The sequence below is a fragment of the Pocillopora verrucosa genome, chromosome 6, assembly GCF_036669915.1.
Source record: "Pocillopora verrucosa isolate sample1 chromosome 6, ASM3666991v2, whole genome shotgun sequence".
Classification (NCBI taxonomy): Eukaryota; Metazoa; Cnidaria; class Anthozoa; order Scleractinia; family Pocilloporidae; genus Pocillopora; species Pocillopora verrucosa.
The window spans coordinates 17544166-17557172 of NC_089317.1; the positions used below are offsets into that span (position 1 = coordinate 17544166).

General features: G+C 39.2%; 1 pseudogene; it reads left to right on the plus strand.

Annotated features, from left to right (window-relative positions):
- The first annotated feature begins 835 nt into the window (after positions 1-835).
- On the plus strand, positions 836-8083 carry LOC131770078 (uncharacterized; annotated as a pseudogene).
- Positions 8084-13007: the final 4924 nt, after the last annotated feature.

The following is a 13007-nucleotide window of genomic DNA, read 5'->3' on the forward strand; positions in this document are numbered from 1 at the left end:
GATTAACGCTACTGCAAAGATTTCAAAGAAACATAGAAACGCAACTTGATCCTTAAATTAAGTTCTATAATTTCATGTCTGTTCGGTTACCGATCAGTGCATCAAACGACCCAAAATAATACAGCAAAACGGCTGCGGATCGCTCGCTCGTAAATTTTTACAATACATGTTAATTCTGAGCTTTATCAAGTTATTGTCTCATACTAGCTTCGAACTTTTTACTAAGAAACACCTAAAGACCATTATTGTCTTTGTTGTTTTTATTTCGTGTTGTGGCTCAATGGTTCGGCCGCTTGCCGTTGTTGCCATGGCCTTACTGCTAAAGTAGTCGGGCTTCTGCCTTAAAGAACTTCATACTTGAAGCTTTTAACTCTCTGTCACGAATAATCGAAAGCGTTTGTACTCTTTCTTTGTCAGGAGTCGGTTGAAAAAAGTACCAATTACAGTGAAGCTATCACGCCAGCCACATGAGTAATTGTGGCAATATCATGACAGTATCATGTGGCAAAAGACCTCATAGTCATTTGGCTGACCGCTCACCGAATGAAATGGAAATTAGTTAGATTTGGGGCTCAGCTATATATTTTGTTCTGATCAGTGAATTCACAACAGCAGGCAGACAGTCAGGCCTCGAGCACAAAATGCAGTAGTCATCTTAGTCCTTTCAACCGCAAAATTCAACTGTAATTCATCTAACAGTGTCTGCCATTCTTGCAAGGTTACTTGAGAATTAGACCAACAATAAACTCTATTTGACATTTTTTTTGTTCCTATCTCCTTTCTTCTTGAAAAAATAAAATTGGTGGCCTTGATGAAATGTATTGACATTCGGCGGAACTAAGCTGTAGGTAGCATATAGAGGAAATATAATGAAAATATTTTCCTCCGGGCACGAACATGCTCTTTTGTTATAATGTATGTGAGGTGTGACGGTAATAATTTACGCATCTCAACTCTCGAACTTTCAGTTTTAATTAAAACAGGTGAGTTCTTGGTACATGGAAGTTCAAGCATTTCGTTAAAATTTTTATACTCTAAATTATGCGTGCATGGTTAGTATATGTAGTGATCTGAACTTAATCTTTAACCGAAGGTCGGCGCAACTGCATTTGGTTGGGAAATACCTTCCTATTTTACCTGTGGGTTTTTTGGTTTTTCGTAATAGGCGGGTGTTCGTTTGCCTTGTCCAAGTGTTGTAAACTATGCTTCGATTCCCCTTGTTAAATACAGCTACTTACTTGAGCTTGTATTTCTGTACTCACACGGACGGCAGTAAACACTCGGTTCGAGCTGCACACCCATACATTTGTCGATTTTAAGTTGCTAATAGGAATAAGCGGTAATATTCTCTTCTAGCCTAAATATAACAATTAGTCTATATATACTCATTTGCTTCTTTAACCCATTCGATATTTACCCGTGTTTTAGGCCTTTAAGGTGATTTCAGAGGCATAATCAATGGACAAGAAAAAGTCATTAATCCTTCTTGATCATTACGCTGAGGTGGAGAGGGAAATACAGGGTCTTGACGCTACCTTCCTCGATTTGCTGAAACAAGCGAGGGCGACGTCCTTTATAAAATCAAGACAAGAATAAAAAGAATGGAAGACAGAGATTATGTTGTTCTTGTAGCAGGTGAATATCTTGAATATAATGCGTAACCCAAACCACCGAAGCCGGAGAGTCTATTTATGTGGCGACTTGTGAGGCTCTGACCTTTAAAACCGGAAAGATTACGTCGAATAACTCGAACTCGAGTATATGGGCGGAACACTTTATGACAATTGTACTTTACTTATGGTAAAAATTCAAACTGATTGGTTAAGGAAGAACTTGAGATTTAAGATTTGAGTAATGACCATTTTGCATTTTACTTACGCTTAGGGGAGACCAGTGCAGGCAAAAGCAGCATGTTGAACCTAATTCTTGGTGAAGAGCTTTTACCATTTTCAGTTCTTAGTACAACATCTACGATATGTGAATTGAAATATGGAAGAGAGAAAAGGATAAAGATACACTATAAGGAAGAAGGAAAGGCTTCGGAGACAAAGTATCTTATAGAATCCTCGCCTTACATAGATCAAATATCAGAATTTGTTCATGTCAAGTCTGCAAGTTTGAGAGAAAAGGCATCAAGTTACAAAAATGTGGAACTGTTTTGGCCTCACAGATTATTAAAAGTTAGAGACTCCGACGATCGTGCTTCAAACCATACTTTTATAAATATGATGTAAGGTGACACCTAAATTTCAGGAACTTTTTTGGAGTTTTAACGCCGAATGGTGAGAAGAATTACATGGAGGAAATAAACTTACTTACTCTGTTTCCACACTAGGACGGTGTTATAATCGTTGACAGCCCTGGCGTCGGGGAGTCTGACATTATGGACGAAATTGTTGTGAACTACTTGCCAAATGCCTTTGCTTTCATCTATGTCATCAACAGCGGCAATGCCGGAGGAGTTCAAAGAGATCGGGTGGGTAATTATTGTTACTTTCTGTAGTGACTACCGCCAAATCCTTTCAACTCCTCACCAGTGCTCGATCTATTTTTTAAACCACGATTTTTGTAGATAGCTCAAAGAGCTAAAAAAGCTATCTCATTAAAGCCCTATGTGTTGATTGAATCATGCTATACAGCTTGTCTCCTCATTTGTTAGCTTATTCAACTTCTGCCAAAACGAGGGAACTCACAAATGAACAGCAAATGGAATTCTCACCAAACTGCACTTTGTTCGTTTGCAATAAGTGGGACACCATACCAACCTCAGAGGGAGATGTGGTCATAGCGCACATAATTAACAAGTTGAGTCAGTGTTTGCCAGATGTCGAAACAAATACTCAAATTATCCGCATTTCAACTACTAAAGCTCTTGTGGCTCAGAAGTATGGAGTCATGAATTCAGAATTTGCCTCACTTACTGACAAGATTGGCTATTTGGTTTCGAAAAGCATCGAAACAAGACTTGAACAACATTGTAGGTAGTTTAGATCATTTCTAAATGTATGTTTATCATGAAGCTATTATTTATTAAGCAAAAACCACCTCGTTCAGTCATGGCCTGTCATCAAGATTTCTTTCTTTCCAAAAAAAATCACTACTATAAACGAAAGTAATTGTACAAGTCTACACTTTTTCCTGATTGCTTAAACACTCCTCTCAACGGGCCTGCTGTGTCACTTGCGTTAATTCAAGCCAAAGAAGTTTAAGGCGAAAGAAGTCATATCCGAGGGGCAGTAATTGAGGAATAGATAGATACCCACCCCTCTGAATTTCCATACAGCAAAAATGTGAAAATGATAGAATCTTGCAACATTCCTTTCATGACGTTATGCCTCTCTACTAGAGCAGCTACTCTTCACCCATCTCTTGCAAATATATGAGGAATAGAGGCATGGACGGCTACCTTAAAGAACTAGGAGCCTTTCCAAATTTTTCTCAGAGAAATCGGGAAAAAATGTGTACATGCGGTATAGAATTAAAAAACATCCATCTTGCTAGTACGTTCAACTGTTTAATTCTTCCTTAATTTGTACAGCTGGCTAGATCTTTTGCTGTCTCGAATAGTCTGGCTGATGAGTACATTAATAACAAATATCTCCACTGACCATGTGGCTGCAAAAGATAGATTAAATGCTGGGATAGAGAGGCTGAAGAAACTTCAAGCGGAACAAGAGTCATCGAAGGAGGCAATGACGCGATATCTTGAAAGCAGGACTCGTCAGGCCATCAACACCTTAATCGACTACCTACAGACTTCCCAAAGTGAAAGAGAGATTTTGCAAGTGGAACTCTGACGAGCTTCCAGCTGTCGAGAAGTCATGGGAAGTTACTGAGGCTGCCCTTGTTAAGCTTCTTCAAAGAAGATTACAGATATTGATTGAAGAATAGGAGGAGGAGCAGCAAAGGTTTGCAGAGGCACGGAAATCAGTCATCCAAGAGTTCCTCGAAAAATACAATTATCTGGAGAGGGAGCTTCGCAACGTGGAAGTCAATGTTTCACAAATACAAGTACATGTTGAAGAAGAAACGGCAGGCGAAAGTGTAGAGGATCACGTTTTCAACAGCAAGTACAACTTTTCGCTTCCACTTGAAAGTAAACTTTTTCTTGGAATAGCGATTCCTTTTATGGTTCCACCTCTTCTTGTTGGAGCTGCATTTGCTGTTCCAGTAACACTGCCTCTTCTTCCAATGGTGGGAATTAAATCTATTGCCGACAACATCAAAGAAAGAAAAAGACAGAGTGCATACAATAAAGATCGCGCTGAGTACGTGCGAATCATCGCACAAAAGTTTTTAGGGAAGGCTGCAACCACTAAAGCCACTGGTCGAAGGACAATTGGAGCTAGCTGTAAACACCCTGAATGACCTGCAAGCGAGAATCCCCATGCTTGTTGAGGCCGATGTAAAACTTTGTCAGCAACTTATGGAGGAGGCACAAAGCAAGAAGGATTCTGAGGCTCGCTACAAGCCTTGTAGAGACAAATGCAGCCGTTTGCGCGGGCAGTGAGCTCGCGTTGTTTGGTTCTAAGGAAATCTGGTGCATGCAGCTCTCCTGGGATGACCTTTCTTGGGATGTCAGAGAGGATGTCTACTTGAAGCGACCTATGGAACCTGGGCTTTACCAAGGGCGCATTTCCAAGGGCAGGTACTCATCAAGTAGCCAAGTAACCTTTACAGAGACCTGTTAACCAGCAGCAATATCATTGAGTGCTTGGCAGACGAAGCAATCTTTATCAAACACTCAACTAACAAAACAAACTTATCTTTTTAGGATTCAGAACACCCGTTATGCTAGTAACACTTCGGTATTCTCCCTAAAATACCCAAGTCACGTTAATAGGTGTGTTGAGCTATTTTTCCTGAAACATGAAACTTGTGCGGGCATTCCTCGTTTAACGTACAGTTCTGTTCGATTCGGTCTAGAATTAATTTTTACCGGTGCAGTGCTCTTCCAACCAAGCTAACAAGCCAGCTGAGAGCTGGTCATTGTGTTGATTCGTAATAAACCGCCACCGCAGAGGTCATGGGTTCAAATCCTGTACAGGCCTAAATGTTTTCAGGCCTTATTTTCACTACTGCTTGAGTAGTGTTCATTATTGCGAAGATCGTTTTCATATTTATTTCCTAAACCGCAATTCACATATATGATTTTCATATGTTCACAATTTTTCTGAAAATATTTTCCTACTTTCACTACTCATTTTGTTGTCACTTCTACCACGTCCAAAGTTGAAAGTTGTTCACATATTTCTTGTGTTTGTTGCTTACTCTACAGGAGGCTTCGCCATCCTCACATTGTCAAGTTTTACGGTGCTGTTTTTAGAAAGATTCCAAGAGGTTTAGAAGCAGCCTTTGTAGCTGAGTGTCCAGGAGTTGATTTAAAGAAACATCTGATCGATCAACCCAGAAATTGTCCTGCGAAGAATCCCGTGGCAACGATGGATGCGATTCGCTGGGCGGACCAAGTCGTCGAAGCACTGATGTCGATTTGCAGCATGTTTGACGGATGTGTTCACGGTGACCTTCGGTTAGAAAACGTTTTGGTAGGGAAATATTTCATTTTTTAATAAAAAGTTTTGTATCATGACATTGGTTTCACACTGAAAGAAAAAAATAGTAAATTTAAAAACTATCAGAGCGCGGACACAAATATAGCTCTCATAAGACTTCCAAGGTCTATGACTCGCTGCAAAATAAAGGGTTGGATTATTTCTCTCTCCCGTGTGCACGGAGCTTTTCTCGTTCAAGGACGTCCACCTCACTGTGTTCAAACTTAGTTTTATGGGCTGTCTTTAAGTACATTTTGATCTCGACTAAGCCAGGCCAAATAGCTTGCAATTAGACCCTCACATTTTTGAAAAGCTAAATCAATTATAACTGCGAAGTGATCATTTCATGTGCACCTACGCTACTATCATCTATTGCATAACTTGCTCTTATTGCAAAAAGTCATACATTGGTGAAACAGGAAGACAACTAGGTGACCGATTCCGAGAACACCTTCGCGACGTAGAAGGAAATGCAAGGCAAATCCAAACCAGTCGCTAGACTCTTGATCTCCCTAATCATTCTAAACAGAATATGGCAGTTTGCGGCCTTTCCTTACATCTAGGGAATTCGGGAAGCCGAAAAATTTTTAGAACAAAAGTTTATCTCTCAAAACGGTGCCCTTAATCCCCACGGTATCAACGAGCACTTTTCATTCAACAAATGAAGTAAGCTATTAAGCTGCCTACGATGACCAATTTACGTTATCAACTCAGTTGCCATTACCAAACTACCCTGTTGTACTCGCCCACCGATGCAGCGCCACAGTTCTGTAGAAACTTACCCCCTTTATTCAGTTATATAAATCTATCTCATAACATCGAAAAGCAGATGAGGATATAACTGCTTTGTTCATAAGTAAGTGTGTTTCAACCAAACTAGTGACCTTTGCCTAGTCAGAAAGTGGAATCATACTCAGTTTTGTTCTATTTCTTTAAGTGAGATCCAGTGTATTCTTTAAAAATGCTAGTCCACCAAGACAAAACCACTATTTATTGAGTTTCTTTTTATCATCAATTTAAATCATTTTTTTGGTATTATTTTACATAGCTTGACGGTCCCAATGTCCGTGATATTAAGCTGAGCAACATCTCCCTCAGGAGGCAGCTGACCATCGAGCATGGATCAAAGTGTGATGCATTTCTTCATCTTGCGCCAGAAGCTGTGCGAAATAGAAAGTACAATGCCTCTTCAGAGATTTACTCCCTCGGGATCTTGTTCTGGGAAATGTGGTACGGCAAAGAAGCCTTTGATGATTTAAAAGGAAAGAAGATGAAAGAATTTTTATCAGTTGTAGAAGGAGGCCATCGTCCCGATCTTGGAGGTCTCACAACTCCGACATCAAATCGGTGGGCTACTCTCATTTCTGGTTGCTGGGAAAAGACGGCCTCAGAAAGAAAAAGCCTCGCAGATTGTAAGTCAACTATTATGGGAATTTTAGCTAGTCAAAGATAGAGCCTATCCTGGAAAAAAAACAAGATGCTTCAACTCGGTGTAAAAATAGACTTAAAGCATTGAAAGCAACTCAGATTGGGCTGGTTAGCCTCAAACCCTGAAGTTAACTATAAACTAGGGAAGTTACAGTCCTATCGTTTGTATCGAATAATAGACATAATCTTTTAAACAAAAACAGTCTCTTAATTTTGGTTTGTGGCCTTCCTTTCTTCTACATTGAATTTTTTCCCTTTTTTTGTTTCATTTGTGTTTTAAACCATTTTTAATTGCTTCTTTGATCGGGACTTTTTTTCGCACCATGTTGGGCAAGTCCATAAAATTAGTAGTTACTTCATAGCTTTTCCCGAACTTGTCAGATCCATTAACCTTACCAATACCTACTTTTCAAGTTTCGGATGTCAGGAGTGGAAACTGTGGTACAAAGAAGGTTTTTCCTTTCTGTCACGAAAGTTTCTTATGATGCAGTAGTGAGGTTATTCAATTAAACTTCAGGAGCTTTCGATCCTTTAAGTGGGATGCAAAGCAACTGTGTGTTTTATAACTTTTTCTTGTTGTCACCTTGCGGGGAAAGGGTGGTACATGCCCTTTGTTTTCCTAACGCATGCTAGTATCCGAAGAAACTCTATTGCAATCGCCATTGGGAAAGTTATAAAATCTCAGGAGGTAGTTTATCCTTCCCACCACATTAGGGCGAAGAATTTTTTTATCTTTATTTTCTGCTCTCAGTAATTACTTTAGTTCAATTAAATTTCCAATGAGTAAGTTTGAAAAATTTAGTTTTAGATTATCTAAAACGATCAGCTAGTGAGAATAAGCGACACCAATTGCAATTTGTATCTTTGTTTATCACACTTTGAAGTTCTCGCTTTTAGAGTCGTTCATTTAAATTAATTCTTGAGCTATAAGGTGTAGACCACAAACATATTTCTTATGTAGTACGGAACAGTGATAAGAGATTCTGAAGGAGTCTGATGTCTAGAGACGCTAAGTTAATTCTGTTGAGTAAAATAGTGTACGAAAAGATACAACGCTGTAGAAAAAAAGCAACAGATAGAATAAAAAAAATGTACTAGCTGAATGGTCCAAACTTTAAATTTTTTACGCTTCTGAGGCTTACCTTTTTCAGCGAGGAACTTTAAAATGAAACTCACTTTTGCAGATTGTCATGAAAGACAGGGCTGGTTTCTTTTGCGTTTACTCAAAACCCACTCTCCCCACTCATGAGCTTTAGACACTGGACTCTTGACAACCCCCACCCTTCCCCCCAAATAGACTAGTACTCTAGGGAAAAACAAAAAGGTAGGTGTTTGAAATGTTAATTGAAGAAGGTCCCCCGAACCTGATACTTTTAACATTTAGGAGTCTGTCGACGAGAGCACCGGGCAGGCGTGACACATGCCATTTCACCGATTTCTTTCAAACTTTCACAGTTTATGAGGGTCACTAAGTTTTTCAAGAATCCAGACTGGTTCAGGCTCCCGACTCATCACTGGGGTATTAGAGCCCCCACATCAAAACCCTGGGGTAAAATGCTAAATTAACTCGAAAAATGCACTTCCAACGAACTTCTCTCACAGTAACAGAATGCCATGGATTTTACTATTATTATGTGCAATGCTTGTTTGAACCTTAAGGAAACAATTCCTTAAATTTGGGGTACTTTGATATAACCTCTGCCAATTAAGAGCTGTGGATCATGAACTGTGTCACGAAACTATTCCAGAAAAGAAAAAATTAGGGTTATTTAAATGCAAATATCTCCAATGGGCAGCCTTGTATGTCAACAAAAATACCATCACAGGAAAGACCTATCTTAACACTACGTTTGTGTACTAAATAACTTTTGGCCCCCATAAAAGGTTCGTGACCACGTCCCTCTGAATTACGTGACCTCGGACGTTAATTGTTTGTCATTAACTGATGTTCATTCACTCAATTTCAATTTGAGAGTGGGATCGCCGACGCTGGTTTTTGTGATACTAATATCTTAAAACAACAGATGAATAGCTGCCGAGCAAAGGAGTCACTTATCATAGAAGTTCTGTGACGCTGACACAAGCTATTGAAAAAAATGATTCATAAATGTATGTATATATTCTACGTTATGAATAACCGAACTGAGTATTTATTTGAAATCTTGTCTCCACTGCTTGCATTCTGTACGTATTGATCGTAAATTCATCCATCAAGGAGGTTCTTTACAACTCGATTCAGAAGATCGGCCTTATTAAGTGCTGATAGCTTGCTGAAATATCTGGCAATTTGGATAGCTGAAAGTCATTCCTCCTTGATGAACAATTCGTCTCCATCTACTTATGTTAGATGCTTCATTTTAGATGCAACATCAGCAGGATTTGCCCTGTCACCGGTTTCGTCTCCTTGTAAGAAAATCTTTTGCAAAAATGACCGCACTCGTTGACAAAATTCGATAGACTCCTACTTCTTCTAAGCTCAACCCCCTCCAAAGATGGACTGTTGGCTGGTGTTGCAGTCGATTCTTTTATTGCTAGAGATTATGAATTCGTTGACGGAGCACCACCAATGGCTGCACCTAGCACATAATTTTAAAGGTTTCTTCCCAATTTGCTTGGTTAAGTGGCGCCCAACGTCAAGACGTTTCTCAAGACTTTTGAATTCCTGGTAAACTTTTACGCACCGCATGCAGAACTTGCCCACATTGTACGGTAGGAAAAGCCGTTCAATGCTTGAATGCCGGCCATTCTTATGTAGATAGTGTAATCCCTGATATTAACGAGTGGATAGCGCTCATCCTCAGAGCACCCCTTTAAGACGCTGCACTGTTATTAAAAACCTGGCCAACAATCAAGTGCTTATAATTATGAAGTGGGCCAAGAAATTCCCCTAAGCTTGTTGCTGGAATACACAGAGAAAATAGTTTGGGATAAAGGGCAGGTCATGGCACATTTTTCTCGCTCTCAAAAAGCACGCGGATGGCGAAGTTGTGGTAGAGTTCTAAGTACGAAATGGTAATTCTCAAAACGTTGCAGGGCAAAGTTTAAGATGTGTCGATAGACTCAGGATGATTAGTGCACATTTCACTTGCTTAAAAGGACATGTAATAAAAGAAACCAATGGCCAATAGTCATAATCTGGTGACACCATACATTGAACAATAGAGATTAGCTAGAATAAATCGAGAAGTGGTCTTCCCTCTTATAGGCTATTTGATCGGGAAAATTCTTCAGGATTTTAAAAGTGAAAGCATTTCAGCAATGTGCATAATGAAACGAAAAAAGATTTAATTTAGTTTCATAAGGTTTGGATAAATAGTCATTTAGTTTGTTTGATTTTTACCTCTATAGTGGCAATAAGCTTAAAGGTGGTGTTGCTCACGGGATACTTGTCTTTCTTTTCCCAGACAAGAAGCTACACCCGTACGGTCATATGATAAAAGTACTTTAGCTTAGGCAGCCATCTCAGATGCTGGAGGGTTCCATGTGGCAGCATCTCAGCCCCTAGTTGCCATAACTGATCAGCAAGGGACGTTAAACAACCCACGCACTTTTTGTAAAGAGAAGAGAACGTAGCTCACGCCGTTGTGGCCTGGCCCTGATTCCGAAATCGGGGGCACTTGCAACAAAACCTTCCAAAAACTGCAAACTCCTAAACGCAGTCCAGCCAAAGTCCCCGGCAAAGTGTTGTAATTAACTCACGGATTGCTTCCTAGGAGGAGGTTAAAAAAAATACTCCACTCTACTCTAACAGGGTAATGTTACGGGAACAACTTTCCGTTAATGTACTTAAAATTCGATTGTAACTCCAAAGCTTTCCACAGGAAAAAAAAATATGGCGCATTGAGTAAAATTATAATAGGTAAATAAATCGTTTCATTTATGTAAACTACATTTGGCAAGCATCGCTGTCACTTGTGGAAGTACATTACTCAATTCGGAAGTGTCAAATGTATAAAATATACATACATTTTTTAATATTTTTTTTCCAAAAAATTGTGTCAGCGTTACAGTTTTTCTAGGATAAGTGACTCCTTTGCGTGGCAGCTATGCATCTGTCGTTTTTAAATATTATCACCCCTAAGCCAGACTGTCAATCATGCGAACCACCGGCAAATAATGAAATGAATTAGTTATTTTTGCTGGCCTAGTTTTATGTGGGGTCCAACTATGTAATATCTGTGTAACTCTTTAAATGTTTCTTGTCGCTTGACTCTGTAGTGCTCTTCAACATTGCTGAGTGTGCTACTGAAGAACAACCAACATGGCAGTAAACAATAATCAAAAGCAGACATAAAAATGATGGTAATACTTATATTGATTTCTTTTACTAATCAATACAAATATATGAAGACGTACATTTCTATAATACATTTATATAATTATATTTTTCAGTAATTTCAACAAATATGGGTCTTTGAATTAGCAGCCAACTGTTTAATTTCAGATGTCATGAAAACCAGGTGACACAATGGAAGCGTCTAAAAAGTGACGCGGCATAAACGCTCGAATAATTGTCGCTGACAACATGCATTAAGCTGACACGTTCATTCGTGCATTGATGGAAAAGCCGTTATTAAGTTTTAACGGCTTTCAGAAACTTCCAAACATGAGTGGGAGAGCGCGCTAAGAATTCAGTTCGTAATCGCATTGTCCTCATTTAAAGCAAGTATCGTGCGAATGATTGATCAGCTCTGGATAAGATAGAATGAAATATGGCAGTAGCAAAGACAGAAATTGTGTGTGACGTTCGAGAACAAGTAAAACTAACCGCTTCTGCCCATTTAGGTCTGGAAATAGGCTTAAACTGTATTGAAACCGTTCATAATATTAATTCTGAAGACCACAAAGGCGTTTCTGGGAAAGACCGCTGGCATTTAATCGAGATTCAGTGCAGCTGTCAGGCGCAAATAAGATACATGGTTGACTACCAAATGATCACTTGATCGTAACAAGCGATCGGGATTGCTCGGAACTCTATTGTTTGTTGTTTGCTTCTAAATTTGATGGGCAGTTCAGTTCCACTCGCTATTGCAGGCAATTTTGAGTAAATTTGCATTTGTAAGGACAAACTGCAACCAATTAGAGTCCATCGAGAACTCACATTATGAAGCGGCTAGAGCACTCAAGAAGTGGGAAGAAACACTCGACTACGTCTCGTGTTTCTCCCTACACTTTTTTCGTGCTCTAGCCGCTTCCTGCGTGCTTTATAACAGAACAGAGCACAGTCAAGGCTTCTCTATTTGTTAAAGAAAGCAAGAATTTAAAGCAAATACAGTCACACTTCTTGCAGGAAGCCATGATATTGTCAAATATGCCGTGAGTCTTTGAGAGAACTGAAAATTGGTTTTTGTTTTAAACATTAAGAAGTAACGAGTTATTTGACATATTTATGGGTCTTATCTCTTTAAACATACATTCCAGTCCTAACCTGTTCTTTCAGCCTGTCATGCTGTATATTCATGACCGTAGACACTAAAAATCTGGTATTTCCCCAATCGGTAATAGATCCATGATTGCTGTCACGTATATAGAACAAGGTTATTCACTATCTAGGAAGAAATGAACGCTTATTCTTTAATACAATCCAGAAGCAGGTGTAGTTGGAGTAGTTTGGTATAGTTTCTTAGAGTAGTTGGAATTCGATGAAATAGGTGTAGTTTGGTGTATTTGGCATGGTATAGGAGGTGAAGTAAATGCAATGGGTATAGTAAGTGTAGTTCGCTGTATTTGGTGTAGTTTTGGTATAGTTAGCGTACTCATGGATCTATTAACACTCTCTCTACTTGAAGGGTCAGTCTCCCCGCATTCCATCATGATTCTGTAGCTGTTTAAAAAAAAAAAAAAGCGAAAACCAGTGACACCCAGTGAATGCTTTACTAATAAAGAGAAAAGTGGATTTGAATTATGTAAACTCATTAAAATAAAGTTTGATGGCATCGAATACCCTCGCCTTGCCAAAAAAGTCCAAAGGTGGAAGGTCTAGCAAGCAACAATTTGAAATGCCAAGGCGTTTCTGTTGTGTTCCTA